The sequence below is a fragment of the Corvus brachyrhynchos genome, unplaced genomic scaffold (genome assembly GCF_000691975.1).
Source record: "Corvus brachyrhynchos isolate BGI_N302 unplaced genomic scaffold, ASM69197v1 scaffold50, whole genome shotgun sequence".
NCBI classification, from domain to species: Eukaryota; Metazoa; Chordata; class Aves; order Passeriformes; family Corvidae; genus Corvus; species Corvus brachyrhynchos.
In genome coordinates, this window is record NW_008235964.1 from 2,127,159 (window position 1) to 2,142,326 (window position 15,168).

The 15,168-nt window shown below is 37.9% G+C and overlaps 1 long non-coding RNA gene across 1 annotated transcript in view; it reads left to right on the forward strand.

Annotated features, from left to right (window-relative positions):
- Nucleotides 1–723: 723 nt before the first annotated feature.
- The window catches only part of LOC108445117, a 19,854-nt gene continuing 5,409 nt past the window's right edge, over nucleotides 724–15,168 (forward strand). Inside the window, exons 1-2 of the long non-coding RNA XR_001859869.1 lie at nucleotides 724–1,441; nucleotides 12,799–12,924. This is a non-coding gene — a long non-coding RNA (uncharacterized LOC108445117). The remainder of the gene's footprint in view (nucleotides 1,442–12,798; nucleotides 12,925–15,168) is intronic.

Sequence of the window (15,168 nt, forward strand, 5' to 3'; positions counted from 1 at the left end):
GTAAGAATATGTATCCTGGAATATAATGGCAGGAGTGGTATTGAAAGATCTGCACAGTGAACTTGGAAAAGAAACTTTTTCTTTTGAAACTACTGTGGGAACCTATTATCACACTCTAAGGTGTCTGTTGAAACTAGACTGGTTAGGTTATCTTAAGGGAAAACAAGATTTTAGAAAGACAGATACATGTGTAGACTTTCAAGAAAGAAATAAGCATTAAAAATTAGGTGGTCATATTTCTGTTTTCAGTATTTCTTCACTTCCTGTTTGAGCTGGAAAAGTGGGGCAGCTAGTGAGGAAGAGAAAAAAAGAATTTCTGTTAGTCTATACTTTTATTTGCATGTTTTGTATTTTCAAAGTCCAAAGAAAATACTGAAAAAAGACCTAGCAGTGCTTTCTGTAGGATAGTTACTTAAGTTTTTTCTGTCTTTGGTGTATGAGAAAAGAAGAAAATATGGACAGATACTCTCTTTTACCTGATATTTCATGATTTTTTTAGCCTGTTGTTTTTTACATTGATGACCCACAAACAAAATAGTAAGCCAGCATCCTATCTTGGCTCCTGTTGGATGACTTTCACAAGGCAGAACAGAATATTGCAATGATAATAACAATTCTATGAAGGTTAAATGGCTGAAGAGTTATCTGGATTATGAAAATATTTGGACTTTATTAATTGAAATTTCAATTTTTTCCTTTGAAAATATGGGGTTTGTACTTAAAAAGAAATTGCTTGTCATAGGACTAAAAAAAAAAATTATTTTCAGAATAGGAAATATTCAGGTAAAGCATAATTACAAATGCTATAGGGACTAATATATAAACTACATGGAAATTTAGAATAAGTGGAAGATGGCTTATTTAATTCAAGTAAAATTCAGATTTTTAGCAGGTGCAATATTTCCATTAGCTGAGCTGAGCAACTTAATAAAAAAAGTAAATCCACCCAGCTTTTTTCCTTTTCCTGTTCTCAAATGCTTCAGTGTCCTGTGTACTTGTTCATCTCACTGCAGTTTGTTTATTTAATTATTTGCAATGAATATTTTCAGTCACGGTTGTTCTCAGTTTTTAAACTTAAAAAAAAAAAGTTGGTCAGCAGGACAGGTTTTATCCTGAAACACTGAAGGAGAATGCATGTTCTAGAACGGAGATTTTGTAACTTTTGGTTATTATATCTTTGAGCTGATTTCTGAGACACTGACTCTAGTTGAACTGAAGCTCTACTGCTTAATGTTTGGATTAACTGAACATGCAGTGATCATGAACAAACAAATGAAAACTCATTCTGGGAATGACTTGAGCACCAGCAGAAAAAGGATTCTCATTATAGCCCCAGATGTAGTGGCATTCGTCCAGGACACTTGGCTTAGCAAATCAAGTCTTGCAAAAACATCAAGGGACTTTTCATGATCACATCATGGGAACTGCTGCACAAACTAAGGTAAGATGGCTGCTTCTAGAACATGCTTATACAAACATTCCTTCATTTTTAAGATTGATATGCCACTTATTAAAAGAAAACCCCTATTGGTTTTTTGGGTTTTTTTGCATTACCATATATTTTTTACATTACCAGGTAAATAACATTGTTGGTTTGAATTTCACTTTACTGGGCTACTCATGTGTGCTTTCTTGCATTATTAAAGTAACAGAGACCTGGTTTTGATATACCAGTACATCCCAGTGTGTTTTTTCCCTTAAAACATCATTATTTTTGACTTTTCTTTACAATGTATTTCAAATTTTACAATTAGGGGATAGTTAGGAGGAATCAGATTTCAGGAAGTGTAAATACTAAGTCTACTTCTGAAACAGTAAAAAAAAAAATCAATCTCATTCATATTTTCTTCAACAGATAGGCACAGTAACTTCACTAAAATTATTCATGTGTTAAAAATTGTATCAATGTTATGGGAATGAACACTTTTGCTGGTAAGCATAATAAGCATATTATGGACTTGGTTATGCTTTCTAGGTATTAATGAAATAGAAACATGCATATGTTTTTGCATTATTCTTCGAAAATTGGGTTAAATCTCAGTTTTCCTGGTTCAAAAATGAGGGCAAAAGCAGTTAGAAGAGGAAGAAATTGAATGACTAAGACCACCAAAAATGGAAAATTATTATTTTCAAGTCATGATGCCAGGAGAGGGAATAACTAGAAATGCATTAGAAAGCGTCCTGAATTAAAAATATTTTTTCAAAAAGTTTCATTTTGTAATGAAAGAAGATGTCATGTAGTATAAACACTGGTGTACCAGTATACAGCATGGTCTTCCTTCATAACACTTTCAGCTAAAATGACTAAATATGCACATTATGATGTCAAAATTCCAGGGGCATATTAGCCCCATGCATCATCCACCAACACATGTGCCTGATCTGTGTCAGCATTCCCTGTGCTCTGGAAAAGCAGGCACTTCAGCCTGGATTGCTTTAGTACCAGCAGGGGATTTATTTATTCCAGTTCCTTTGTACGTCAGTGGTTGGGCTGTTAGCTTGGGAGGCTTGGGTGTGGTCCCTGCTTGGGGATGTCACATCAACTGTGCCTCAGTTGCCTGAGTAGAAAATAGCAACACAGCTGCTCTCCGCAGGAATGTTGCAAGGTTGAATGCACTCAGGTTTGCTGCTGAAGGTACTGTGACTGTAAGGGCTGCAGGAGCTCCTCAGTGAATGGTCTGAAGGGAGTTGGACAAGGCTCTTTCTACCTGATGTGATGCACAGGCACGGCAGTGAGGGGGTACAGAGAGAAAAGGCAAAAGATAGACAAAAGCAAAGGCTGCTTCTCATTTGCTTTCAAATGTTTCAAATTTGCATCACTAAGCAACTTTTCACACAGGCGGATTTAAACAGGACAAGGAGGAATGGTTTTAAACTACAGGAGAAGAAATTGATTAGATTAGATGTTAGGAAGAAATTCTTTAATCAGAGAGTGATGAGGCACTGGGAGAGGTAGCCCAGAGGAGCTGAGGATGCACCATCCCTGGAAGTGTTCAAGGCCAGGTTAGATGGAGCTCTGAGCAACCTGGTCTAGTGGAGGGTGTCCCTGGGCATGGCAGGAGGTTGGAACCAGATGAACTTTTGAGGCCCCTTCCAAGCCCAGCCATTCTATGATTCTGTGATTCTATGATTATATTTTTATATTAGCAAGTGGCATTTTTGTTAAAAAAATACATATTTAATACTGGAGAAGGAGTGTTCAAAACAGAGGTGTTCAATAGAAACAATTGCTAAAAATTTGTCAAATGAGTTTAGTATCTTCTAACCTTTAAAGAGAAGCAGCACTGGAAAAACTGATAACTCATAAGAATGTCCTTTGTGGATTTATCTAATATTATAAATAAAATAAAGTTATTCTTTTAGATATCATTATTTCAATTATAGTTATAAAATGAAATATTCTGAAATACTGCATTTTGTGAAAAATCCTAAGGCTTTGTCTTCTTATCTTGTTTGGGACAAAACCAAACTTCAGAACTTCAAGGGCTTCACAGACTTGTCTAATAATAATATGTAAGATAAAACTATTTAATACCTCCACTTTTAATGAAGCATTGAAACCATAAAGGTTCAAAATATGTTAAATCTTGTTCAGGATGGATTTGGATAATTAATGGAGAGATACCTTTTTTAGTAATAACTTGACTGAGTAAAGGAAAAGGATTTACATATTAATGGTACTGGTGTTCCTGAAGATGGAATAGAAATCTTACATGGTTATAAAAGCCTGGCTCTTTATTGTTCACCAAATGCAATTTGTGTGGGGAAAATATTGGGGCATGTCCACTATGGGAGTTACTTGTGTTTGTGGGGAAAAAAATGCCTCCAAATTAGAAAGAGCTGTCAAGTAATTTATTATTTAAGTTATTTATTTCTCTTACAGTCTCCAATAATTATCACAAATAAGGTGTAGGTAAAATACAACATTAATACATCAGCTTTTTATAAAGCTGATTTTTTTTTACTAGATTTGTCGGATAGTCACTGAAATTCAGAAACCACTGAAATTCAGATATGATCTGTTTATTTTAAGCATATCTTGAACCATTGCAGATTGCTAACAGTACATGGAACAATCTTTTTCTATGGAAATGTTCCATGCATACAGTTTATGAGCATAGCTGGCCTCTCTAGCCTCTGGCTTGCTCTACCTTTCCCTGTATTTTGCATTCCCATGAATGAGAATGAACTATTACTTATTTTTGGCTCTCCCAAGAATGGAGTGAAGGAGTAACTTAACTTTTGCCCTCAGTGTCTCCACCTCCTCCAGTCAGAGCAGATGTCACAGGCATGTGCTAGCTTCCAGCCATCCTTATTATGTCTTAATCATGTTCTGAACTTAACTCATTCCCAGGAGTCAACAAAGAGTAGTCAAGTAGTAGGAGTAGTTATGGGAAAGAAGAGTAAATAGTGCAGATGTCAGGAATTAAATCCTGACCATATTTAAAATGTCTCTTGCCTCTCCTGGAGTCCAAATCTCAACTGTTCCCTTCAGAGTCCCAGTCCAATGGTTTAGTATTCTGGAATCAGGCCTGGATGCAGCTCTGAACCAAGAGAAGGGTTGCTCAGCTCTGGGGTGTGCCCAGGTACCTCAGAGCAGCCTTCCCCCACTGATGGGAGTGCAGGGATTTCAGTGAGCTATCCCCAGGGACCGCTGCTTTCCTCTCCAGTCCGCTCAGGATCTGGGCTTTAAGAGAGGGAAGGAAAGAGGTGGGTAACTGGCACAGTGTCATAAAATATCCTGAGTTGGAAGGGGCCCACAAGAATCATTGAGCCCACTTCCTGCCCCTGCACAGGACAGTCCCAATAACCACACTGTGTCCCTGAGAGCACAGTCCAGACACTACTTGAAAAGTGCATTTGAGCTCTGTCAGGCTTGGTGCTGTGACCACTTCCCTGGGGAGCCTCTTCCAGTGCCCAAACACCCACAGGGAGAAGAATCTTTTCCAAGTATCTGACCTAGACCCTCTGACAGCTTCAGGTCATTCCCTCAGGTCCTGTCACTGGGCACCACAGAGCAGAGATCAGTGTCTGCCCCCCTCTTCCCCTCCTGAGCACATTGTAGCTGCCATGAGGTCTCCCTTCAGTCTCCTCTTCTCCAGGCTGAACAAACCAAGTGACCTTGCCCACTCCTCATACAGCTTCCCCTCAAGGCCCTTCACCATCTTTGTGGCCGTCCTTTGGACACTTTCTAAAAACTTTATGTCATTTTTATATTGTGCTGCCCAAAACTGCACACGGGAGTTGAGGTGAGGCCGCAGAACAGAAAGTGACAATCACCTGCCTCGACCACTCGAAGAGTAGGAGGGAACAGCAAAAAGAGACCGGAAAAACAAGAAGTGACCTGGGAACCAGGGAGAGGAGGAATTCTGCCCCTTGGGGAAGCCGCGCAGGAGAGCAGGGCTCCCATCACCTGCGTGCAAATTCCACGTGGCACACGCTGCTGGTTTGCAGTGTGGCCACCAGGTGCCACCAGTGAACCAGGAATTAATTTGGTTTGGATTTTTTTTTTTTTTTTTTTCTTTTTTTTTCCTTTCTCTCAAGAAGCTTCAGGAGGCACCTGCCGGATTCTGGGCATATTCGATGTAGTTACTGAAGAGTTTTTGGTTCCTTCTGTGAAGGCGACCAGAGTATTCAATTTCAGACACTTGAAAATTCATAAGCACAGATGTACAAATAGCAGAACCACTGGACCCAATCTGTGCCTCTAATTATAGCAAGTCTCTTCACAGTATCATTATTTTAACCTTTAAGCTACCTTATTGTTCTTGCTAGGAACTGGCTAAGTAGTACTGTCTGAGCAATGACCAATCATTAAAAATTATTTGCATTTTGACCGAGTGTTTGATTCAATTGCCTCTTCCCTGTTATTTTTTTTGCTATTTGCAAATATGGGACAGATAAGTTTTTGTTCCATTTTATTTTTTACCTATGTATATAGTTTCATGATTGAAACTCAGTTAAGCTTAGTTTTTATGAGTTTATTTTTATGCAAATCTTTATTTTGAACTCTTTATGGGGAGATTTAACCCATCATGAACTTTGGTTTTGGTAAATTTTGTATTTTCAGCAAGAATTACACAAAATCAATTTGGAAATCTTAGCAGGATTGACTTTGAAATTACAGCTTTCTTTCACTTCAGCTCTAAATAGTTAAATAAAATACAATAATAGCACAATAATTGGTAATTGAAATTAATATCTCATTTCCAAAGCTATGAATAGCTCAGTTGTTATATTATTGTTTCTTTTTGAGTTTAATAACAGGTATTGATGCCTTAAGAGGCCTCCTAGACACAGAGACTGGACAGGAGTAAAAAAATAAAGTAGATATTTATTTGAAAGGTCTTCAAAGGTACCCTCTGGGAGCCAGAGGCTATTGCCAAAAATGGACCCCAAGATGGTCACGAGTTCTTCACACCTTTATAGGTTTGATTCATTTGCATATCAGGGTTAATTCTCCAATTAAAGCTTTGATTCAATGATGTAATTTCCCCTCTGCTGGCCCCCCCTTAGAAGCTCTTTGGATTATACTTTTTGGGTCTGGGTGTCCTTGAAGAGCAGGCCCGGAGAGGCTTTGATATGTCTACCTAGCAGAAATTAGCAAGCTACAAGAAACCCCGGAGTTACACTCTAAGCAGTACAGAATTGGGAAAATATAAAAGTTAAAACCTAGGCATCAGTATGCAGTTATGTCTGTAACAGTGAAACTATTGCAATACATATATTGAACTACCAAACAGGTCGACCATCAAAGAATATGCAACATTCATAATTCAGCAGCAAAGATATCCCCCCCTCTTGACCACTTCGGCTTGAAAATAAACTGTCAGTATAAATCAAATATAAGCTCTTTTTTACAGATGATAACACTGACATAATTTTAATACACCGGAATGCTTTTTAACAGGCTCTGAATGTTTTTTCCAGCTTAAATAATATATTGGTGTTAGTATTATAAGCTGTTGATATACAAATACCATTTTGTTTCTGCAAAAATTCTTCACAGCATGCTCAAAGTAGATCAACAGCAATGCAAACTGTCTGGTCTGCTCAATTGTGCCTTAATTTCCTAAATTAAACAGACAGATGCTTGATCCATTATTAGATGTTCACATTTGACACTCTCCTTTCAGTGACCATTGGAACATGAATTCTATTTTTTCCTCTTACCCTGAAGCAGCAAGTGGCTCTCTAAAAGTGGGTTAAGTTTTAAGGGAAGCAACTGGCCTTGGGACAAAACCACACGAAGTACTTGTTGGTTGTTCTCCACTGAAGCTGTTTTCCAACAGGATATTGGGTTTTCTTTAGAAGGACATTTTTTGGAAGGTGCTTGTTTTCTGCAGACAATTTAATCTTTTATTTTTGTTGGAAAGAGAGAACACCTGACAGCTGAAAACCCTTTGGCTGAAAACAAAAAAAAAAAAAAATCACAGAGAGACTTGGAAATGCCCCTCAGTGCTTTACATCATATGTCCCAGTCAGACCGTCCCCTGCACTGCACCCCAACAGTCTGGACTGCAGGGTGGGGCAGCTCTCCCCAAAGGGAGGTTTTAAGCATTTTTTTCAGGTTCCAACAGAGGTTTGTTATGAATAGCCTCAGATGTTTTATTCTAGATTTTTTAATAAATAAAAGCATGTATTTTGTAACCTTTTCTGTTTCAAGTACCCTACTTGCATAGAACAATTCAACTGACTAGAGCCAGGCTGGGATATCTTCCTGCATGTGGGGCAGGGTAAGATCTGGTGAGGGGAACTGGGGTTGGACAGAGCCTGAAAGAAGTGGGCAGGGCATGGCAAGGACATGGCAAAGCCCAATCAGGACGGCAGGTCAGTGAGCTGGGGTCCAGATGTGCGGAAGGTAAGGCAGCAACACAGATGAGCAGGGCAAGTGTCCAGAGATGGGCATGGCTGCAATGGTCAATGGCTGGTGGCTTTCAGGTCACTCAGGGTGGGAGCTCTGGATTGCAGATGCAGAGATGCTGCTCTGTGGGGGGAGACTGGGACCAAGATCCCACAGAATGCCTTAGGATCCTGGTGATATGAAGGGCTGCAGGAGATGAGGGCAGGGCTTTGAACTGTTTGGACAAGAAGGAATGCAACTTCTGTGACAGGAAAATGAAATAACTCTTACCTGTGAGAAGCAGTGGGAAGATTCTTGTTTGCCTGTCAGTCAGGTTCAAATGTATTTTTTTCCTTGCCAAGAATTTTGCTTTAGGGCTAGCTGTGCTTATCGCTTCCACAAGACTCTTCTCTTTTGTGTCTCTGATGTTCTGGATTTAATTTTAGCCCTAATTCAAACTTTTTTCTCCCACCCTAAATAACAGTATTGTTCACCTAAAACCGTCCACATGACAGTTATTAGTAGATAAATCCTTTCCCTCCAGTCTTCCTTCAGAGCTAGTTGAATTTAATTCATTTGCAGCTAACAAATGCCACCTAGTGGTTATTATGGGCTTAGTTTAGCATCTAGTAAAATACAGCTGCTTGGAGTTGTATGAATAAGAACCTTGAGCAGTTAATACAGAAAAGAGGACTGGGTGCTGTGGGCATTCTCAAGTTATCTCCACAGTTTCTGTGGACTGATACATAAATAAATACATATTGATCTGGTTGTGTTGATGTATGATGTTTTCTTACCACCTGTACTAGTTACATAACCATCAGTGCTAATCAGGTTAGTGCAGCCAAGCTCCATTTTCTGAATAAAATTTGTATATCCACAGGGAAATTTTTCCACACACTTGGTACTGATTTTTTCACTCCTGCAAACAAATACTGTGATTCATGGAAGGTGTCTCCATTTAATTAAGCCAACAATTAGTCGGGCATTCAATTAGTGCAAATTCATTAACAAAAAAATATTTCCAAACTGGAGATTTGCATAAGCCATGAAGGGCTGTTATAAGCATTGGACTACAGAGATGAAAGTCCACCTATGAAAGCAGTGGACTGTAGAAATTACAGGGGTTTGTAAAGTCATGATCTGTACTGGGCAGTAGTTATAGAGAGAAGTTGTTATTTCTCAGGATTATAAGGTAGAAGGTTTGAAAGAAGTACATTTTCACGATGCATGCAATTAACTCATAGGATGCATTGCTGTAGGATTCTGACCACAAGTGCATATGAGTTTTAAAATGAACTCTGACAAATTCATCTGGCATAGATCCATCCTGTGATGTATAAGTATGTATGTGTATTCCTGGATGAACTGTCCAGCTCAGGATTTCCAATGGTGCTGAAGGTAGGCAGGGTCCCCATAACGAAAAATTAGCCTATGGCTGTCTCACTTTGTGTAATTCTTGCCTGAGAAATAAATTACTGATGATCATCTGGTAAAAGGCTCTGGACTTTGCTTCAGCCCTGGATGTCAGTTCTGACAGTCTTATCTGGCTCAGAAACATTGTAAATGTTGGCTGATTTAGGAGATTTCCTAAATGAAGCACATATAATCCTTTACCGGAAGGTATCAAATATCCACAATTTTTATGCATTATATGCACTATATATACACTCATTCATTAAAATGCTGACCTATTTCACACTTCTCCTATTGACTTATTTATTTTTCCTTTTTCATGTGTTCATCCGTCTCCTTTCTGGCTTGACTAAACAGACCAAAATGCTCTCCATACTGAGATAAGCATCTCAGTTGCCAAACTGTGGTGTATGACTAAGGTGATAAAATAAAACAATTTTGCCTGTTCCTACTTGGTGTATAATAAACTAGAGAACAAAGATTTTAAGTAAAATTACTCTGAGGTTTGCCCTTTGTGACAAGTTTAATGAATCACTTTTCACATAGCATGGAGAGCATCTGCCAGGTGAAAGATGAAGCTCATGAGCTTGTTCATTGTAGTTCACTGTGTGCTAACTCTAAAGGGAAACAGACTTAGAGCAGTCTCTTAGCCTCAATGCATCCCAAAATAGCTTACATTCCTACATAATGAGGTTAATTTATAAACAAAGGTAAGTTACTGAATGGGGAATAATAGTGCAACCATGTTACCTGTGATACGAGAGAGGATGTAGAGCCAGTCACCAGCATTACAACAGGTCATGCCTTTCCATAGATTGAGAAAAGCAACCAAATCCTGAATAGGTAGCAGCCGTCAGAATATTGTGTCACCAAAAAATTGATGGTGAGTTCAGTACTCGTCCTGGTTGTGTGGGGATGACACTTGTGGCCTCTGATTGGCAGGAAAGAAATGCCTTGATGTTGTTTTAGTTTCCACCTAGCCACCACTTATGCAGGGGACAAACCCAGGGGGGTTCACTGATGGCAGCAGTGACCTGGCAGCTCATCTTTGCTTTGGGGGAAACCACAGGCAGATAAACTTTTGATGGTACATACACTGTACTCACTGTTGAATTGCTTGCATTGAAACAACCTAAGGTTCAAAAAAGTCTTACTGTTAAGCAATTTATAGAAAAATCAGAAAATGCTTTGAGATTACCTGCAATTTTTTTTTTCTGTATAAAAGCCATAGGTGGGAACATTTCCACTTAGATGGCCAAGACCCAGGTGTGATCTCTTCTATATAACAGAGTACATCAAGAGAGCTCTCTATTCAATTCCTTTCCTCTGACTGCATGCTCTGTCCCTTCTCAAAGAACATGTATGAAGTAAGGGATAGATCTGAGCTGCCAAGTTCTGCCAAACCCCAGAATCCAGCAAACTCTCTCACCTACTCTGACTCTTATTGAATAAGTTTACTGCCTCTTCTTAGGTAAGTTTAGTGTAGTATGTGCTTCCCTGCTTGATAGAAGATTTCGCTACTTAGTACGTTAAAGACCAGAAGAAGAGGAGGTGGTTAAAACTCATTCTTGCCTGGGGAGGTTTGAAAGTTTAATGTCCCATCTCCTGGTAAGGTTTGTGACTGTGATGATGGGAGGTTCATAGTCTACTCCTGCCTGTAGGGCTGGGCCACTGGGCATATTGGATGCATTGCCCATCCAGCTCAGCACTGTCCTCTCTGTAGCTGCCCTCTAACCCCCATCCCACTTTTACAATGTTGTTGAGCCACTGTTCATTCCTCAGGGCAATCTACCTTACCCTGCTGTAGGACAGCAGTGATTTACCACCCCAGGGGAAAATTAAAAGTAGCAAAAAAAATTTTATCTAGATTTTCTTGGTTTACTTACTGATTATTTCCTCTTACTTTATTCATGTGATTTCTCAGGAATGAAAAGTATCTGTGCAGAGTCTTGTCTAGAAAGAGTGATTGATGCAATTCTACATTAAATATACTAAACAGTTCATGAGGTTAAAAGGATAACATAATAAACACATTTTCCAAACTCACACTTGCTCAACTGTTTACATTCAGATCTGCAGAAGAAACAAAATGTGATTAATGGAACTACCCTGGTAGTTTTCATATTAACTGATCAAATCCCCCTTTCTAGACATGAATGTCATAGCATAAGCTAAATGTATATTTTACAAAGTTTTCATTATTTTTATGGTGGAATCAGGGTCACCAATGAGCTTCAGTTCCATTTGACCTGCATAATCATAGAAACAGCCTTTCACAATACTTTCACTGTATTTATCCCCATCTTCAGTGTGTTTAAGTAAGTAGTTGAAATAACAGCCGCAATGAAATAAAAAAAAAAAAACCCAGGGGCAAAAATGTATCAGATTAGTAGGTTACATTTATGGTAACTGATTTTCCACATATTCAGATGGATACACATGGTCTAAATCCAGATATTTCAGGAATCTTGAAAAATTAATCAGCTTTCAGAATTTGGTTCTCAGAGGATAAATGGAGAGTTAAAAGTCTAGCCACATCTGCTGATCTCGTATATGCTGTCATACTGTACTGTAAGTAATGAAATAAGACATGATGAGTCTCCTGAAAAGAATGAAAATAATATGATTTTCAGCATTATGCATAAGACACACTTTTGGAATGGGAAGATATAAAAGACCTGTGGATCATAATAAAAAAAGAAAAAAAAAAAAAAAAGCAGAAATTTAAAATATTTCTTTTGATTTGAATATGAAAAATGGAATGAAGTGGGAGTTTCTAGGAATGAGAGGCTTAAGGGATACTTCCTATTAAATTAAATTATGTCTGTCTCGTTTCTCAGAGCAGGATCAACGGTGGAGGTTCTATAGGTAAGAGGAGATGAACAATATTTTAAAAGCCTTGTAATGTGTTCATTTCTGTTCTGGTACAACATCAGCATTAAAGAAGATCTCTGACTGTAGAGAGGCTATTAAAAAAAATAGCAGGTATCTTTTGTGCCTCTGCAAGATCATGCTTGGGAAAATACATTTTAGACACCAGTCCCTAAATTTTCTGCTAAAATAGGAAGGATGTAAGGTATAGTATTTGTATCTAAGCCTATGCTTGGGAAAAGATAGTTGTTTATAACACTCTATAATGTGTTTAGATAGTGATATGGAATAGGGAAATATAATAAAAACCAGCCTGTTCTCCACACACAATACAAAAAATGTTAGGAACTACCATGAAAGAGGTGATTAGGCAGTCTGTATCACAAAACCTGTACAGACATGTAAGATGGGTAATTAATCCCATAAATTCAGATAATAGATGCTTTAAAAGGTTTGAAGTTGAAAAATAAAGAGAGATAAAAGCACAGTGACATTTAAAGCATTTTAACAGAACTATTTTTAAATTGAGTTGTAAAATTGTTGACTGAAAGACAATGCATTTGGTAAGCATGAATAGAATGATGCAGATCTTAGCTTTCTCTAAAAAACCACAAACTCTTACAACTGAGCTAACAATATTTTTTTTTTTTTTTTTTTTTTAATAACAGGTATAAGAGTTCTACAAATGTAATCTAAAAGCAGGGATGTTTATCACCCCACTGAAAGAGTTTGAAAGTGGATCCACGTGCTACCTTTTGAGGATACAAGGTGGTTAAACATAATTTGTGAAAATGGTAATTAGTACAAAGTTTTCTTATTCTCAATGACGATCTGATATGTGCTGGAGCATGGTCAGGTACACAGGCACACAGCAGTTGTTTGGGATCTCTGCCTAAATGCAGAATATGGCTCAGTGCTGGCTCAGTGCTGTCACATCTAAGGTTTGCAAAGTCAGATAATTCAGGATCCTTCCTGGCAGCTATGCCATAGTTCTGTGTAAGCTGTAAATTACTGCTGTGGGATAGCCTCCAAACCACTCTAATTGCTCTCAAATGGGCATCAAGACTGCTTTCTTCCTATCTTCAGCAAGCAGATAAAAATTATCATTTTCTTTCATTAAGCATTTTGCTTTTTATTTTTTTTTAATACTTTAAAGAGGCATTGACTGTAATCTCTTGATGGGTCACTGTTAGGGAATAGCTGTATGTTTGCTTGAGAGTGAATCTTTAACAAATAAATTGATAAAACACAGCTGTGACTGATTAACAACATAAAACTTGATCAAAATTTGAATGAGGGTATTAAACAAGACCAGAAAACATTCAGTGAACAACTACCTAGTTACTGCATAAAGGCAAAAGTCCTCTGGAAAGCAGAGTACATGATCATGAATCATTCTACCTCTGAGTAATGATAATAAACTATTTTCCTAAAGAGACTCTTTCAGTATAAAAGAAACTGTAACCCATAGGGATTGAGAAACCTGCAGTGTTAGAGATTCTATCTTTGGGTTTAAACCTAAATTCTTGCTCACTGAGGTAATTTAGGCAGCATTAAAAAACCTTGCTCAAGAAAAAAATGTTTTGCCTCTTTCCAGACTCCTTGAAACTTCCTCTGACACCTTTCAATTCCTTCTGTTATTTAGAGGAATTTAAGGGTGCTTTTATACCAAGGACACATGGAGGCAGAAACTAAATAAATAATAACCTAGATATTAGGCTTCATGTTTTGTCAATATATTTATCATTTTGCAAAGAAGTGGAGTGTTATTATTAATCAATTTTATTGGTGTCATAAAATCCCTGATCAGAGAAATTATTTGTCCCTGGCTGTCCAGCTGCAGAAACATAATCCAGGAGTCCTAAATATTCATGCCAAGAGCATCCAATCTCACATATTTTTATACCAGTTTTAAAAGTCTTCTGGCAGAAGATGAAAGGTGCTGTAAAAATATTAAACTATACAATTAAAAGCCACTTTTTTCTACTTCATATACAACGTTCTAGGATGGAGGTCCCTGCCTCACACGTGTTCAATGCTTAGGGAGCTGTCTTGAATGTTGCCTTGATTTTCTTAAAGAAATAGATTAGCACATTTCTTTATTCCTCTTTTGTAGCAATAATTTTAATATTTATTTGTAATAAGGCATTCATATTGCATGACAGTGTTGCAACATATTAAGAGAATTTGTTAGATTGCCATGTCCTTAGACTCTTGTAATTCAAAATAAGAAATGCTGCAGTTTCAAGAAAAGTCATGAGGTGTGAGAGGTGTATGAAAGCTCATGAATGCCACATCACATTTGAGCTCTGTCATACTCATTTAAACATGGTGTGAAGCTGATGTACTGTTGTAAACATACACAAAAAGTGAGATAAATTTTTGAAGAATAAATTTTTACAGATGTACAATATACTAGATTTGAATGAGCTCTACGTTCTTTGTGCTGTTGGGGTGGCCATGACACACACGGACAGTGCCTCTTTCAAGGGCTAAAAAGCCGTTTATTAAACAAAGCAGCCTCTTTTATGCACCTTTTGTGTGTTATCACTCATGTTACAGATTCATTGGCTGCTAAACTACCACAATAGACTCACTGGCTGTTATTACCCATAATATACTACCATTGACTACCTATAGCATAAGCATTCAAGCATTCAGAAAAATAACAGGTGCGGATATGTTGCTGTTTTTCTCATTCTATTGTTTAACTTTCATGCTTCTGTCGATACTACATTCTCATGGGTAAAAACTAATTGTTTTTCTTCTCACAGACTTTTCTCACAGTCCTTCTCTAGCTGAAGTAACAGGCCTGAGCCATAATTTTACAAAGGCAACAAGGCCTTCATTTTATAAGGTTTTACTTAAATTCCACATCTCCCCCTTTTTTGTTTTTTATGGAAAGGGTTCATGTATTCTAATGTTAAAACAGTCTGCACCACCCCACCAAAACCACCACTGGCCACCTGCCGGCCACAGGACAAAACACATGGCATACAGATCACAACCAACAAAAACCACCAAGAACAACCATGACA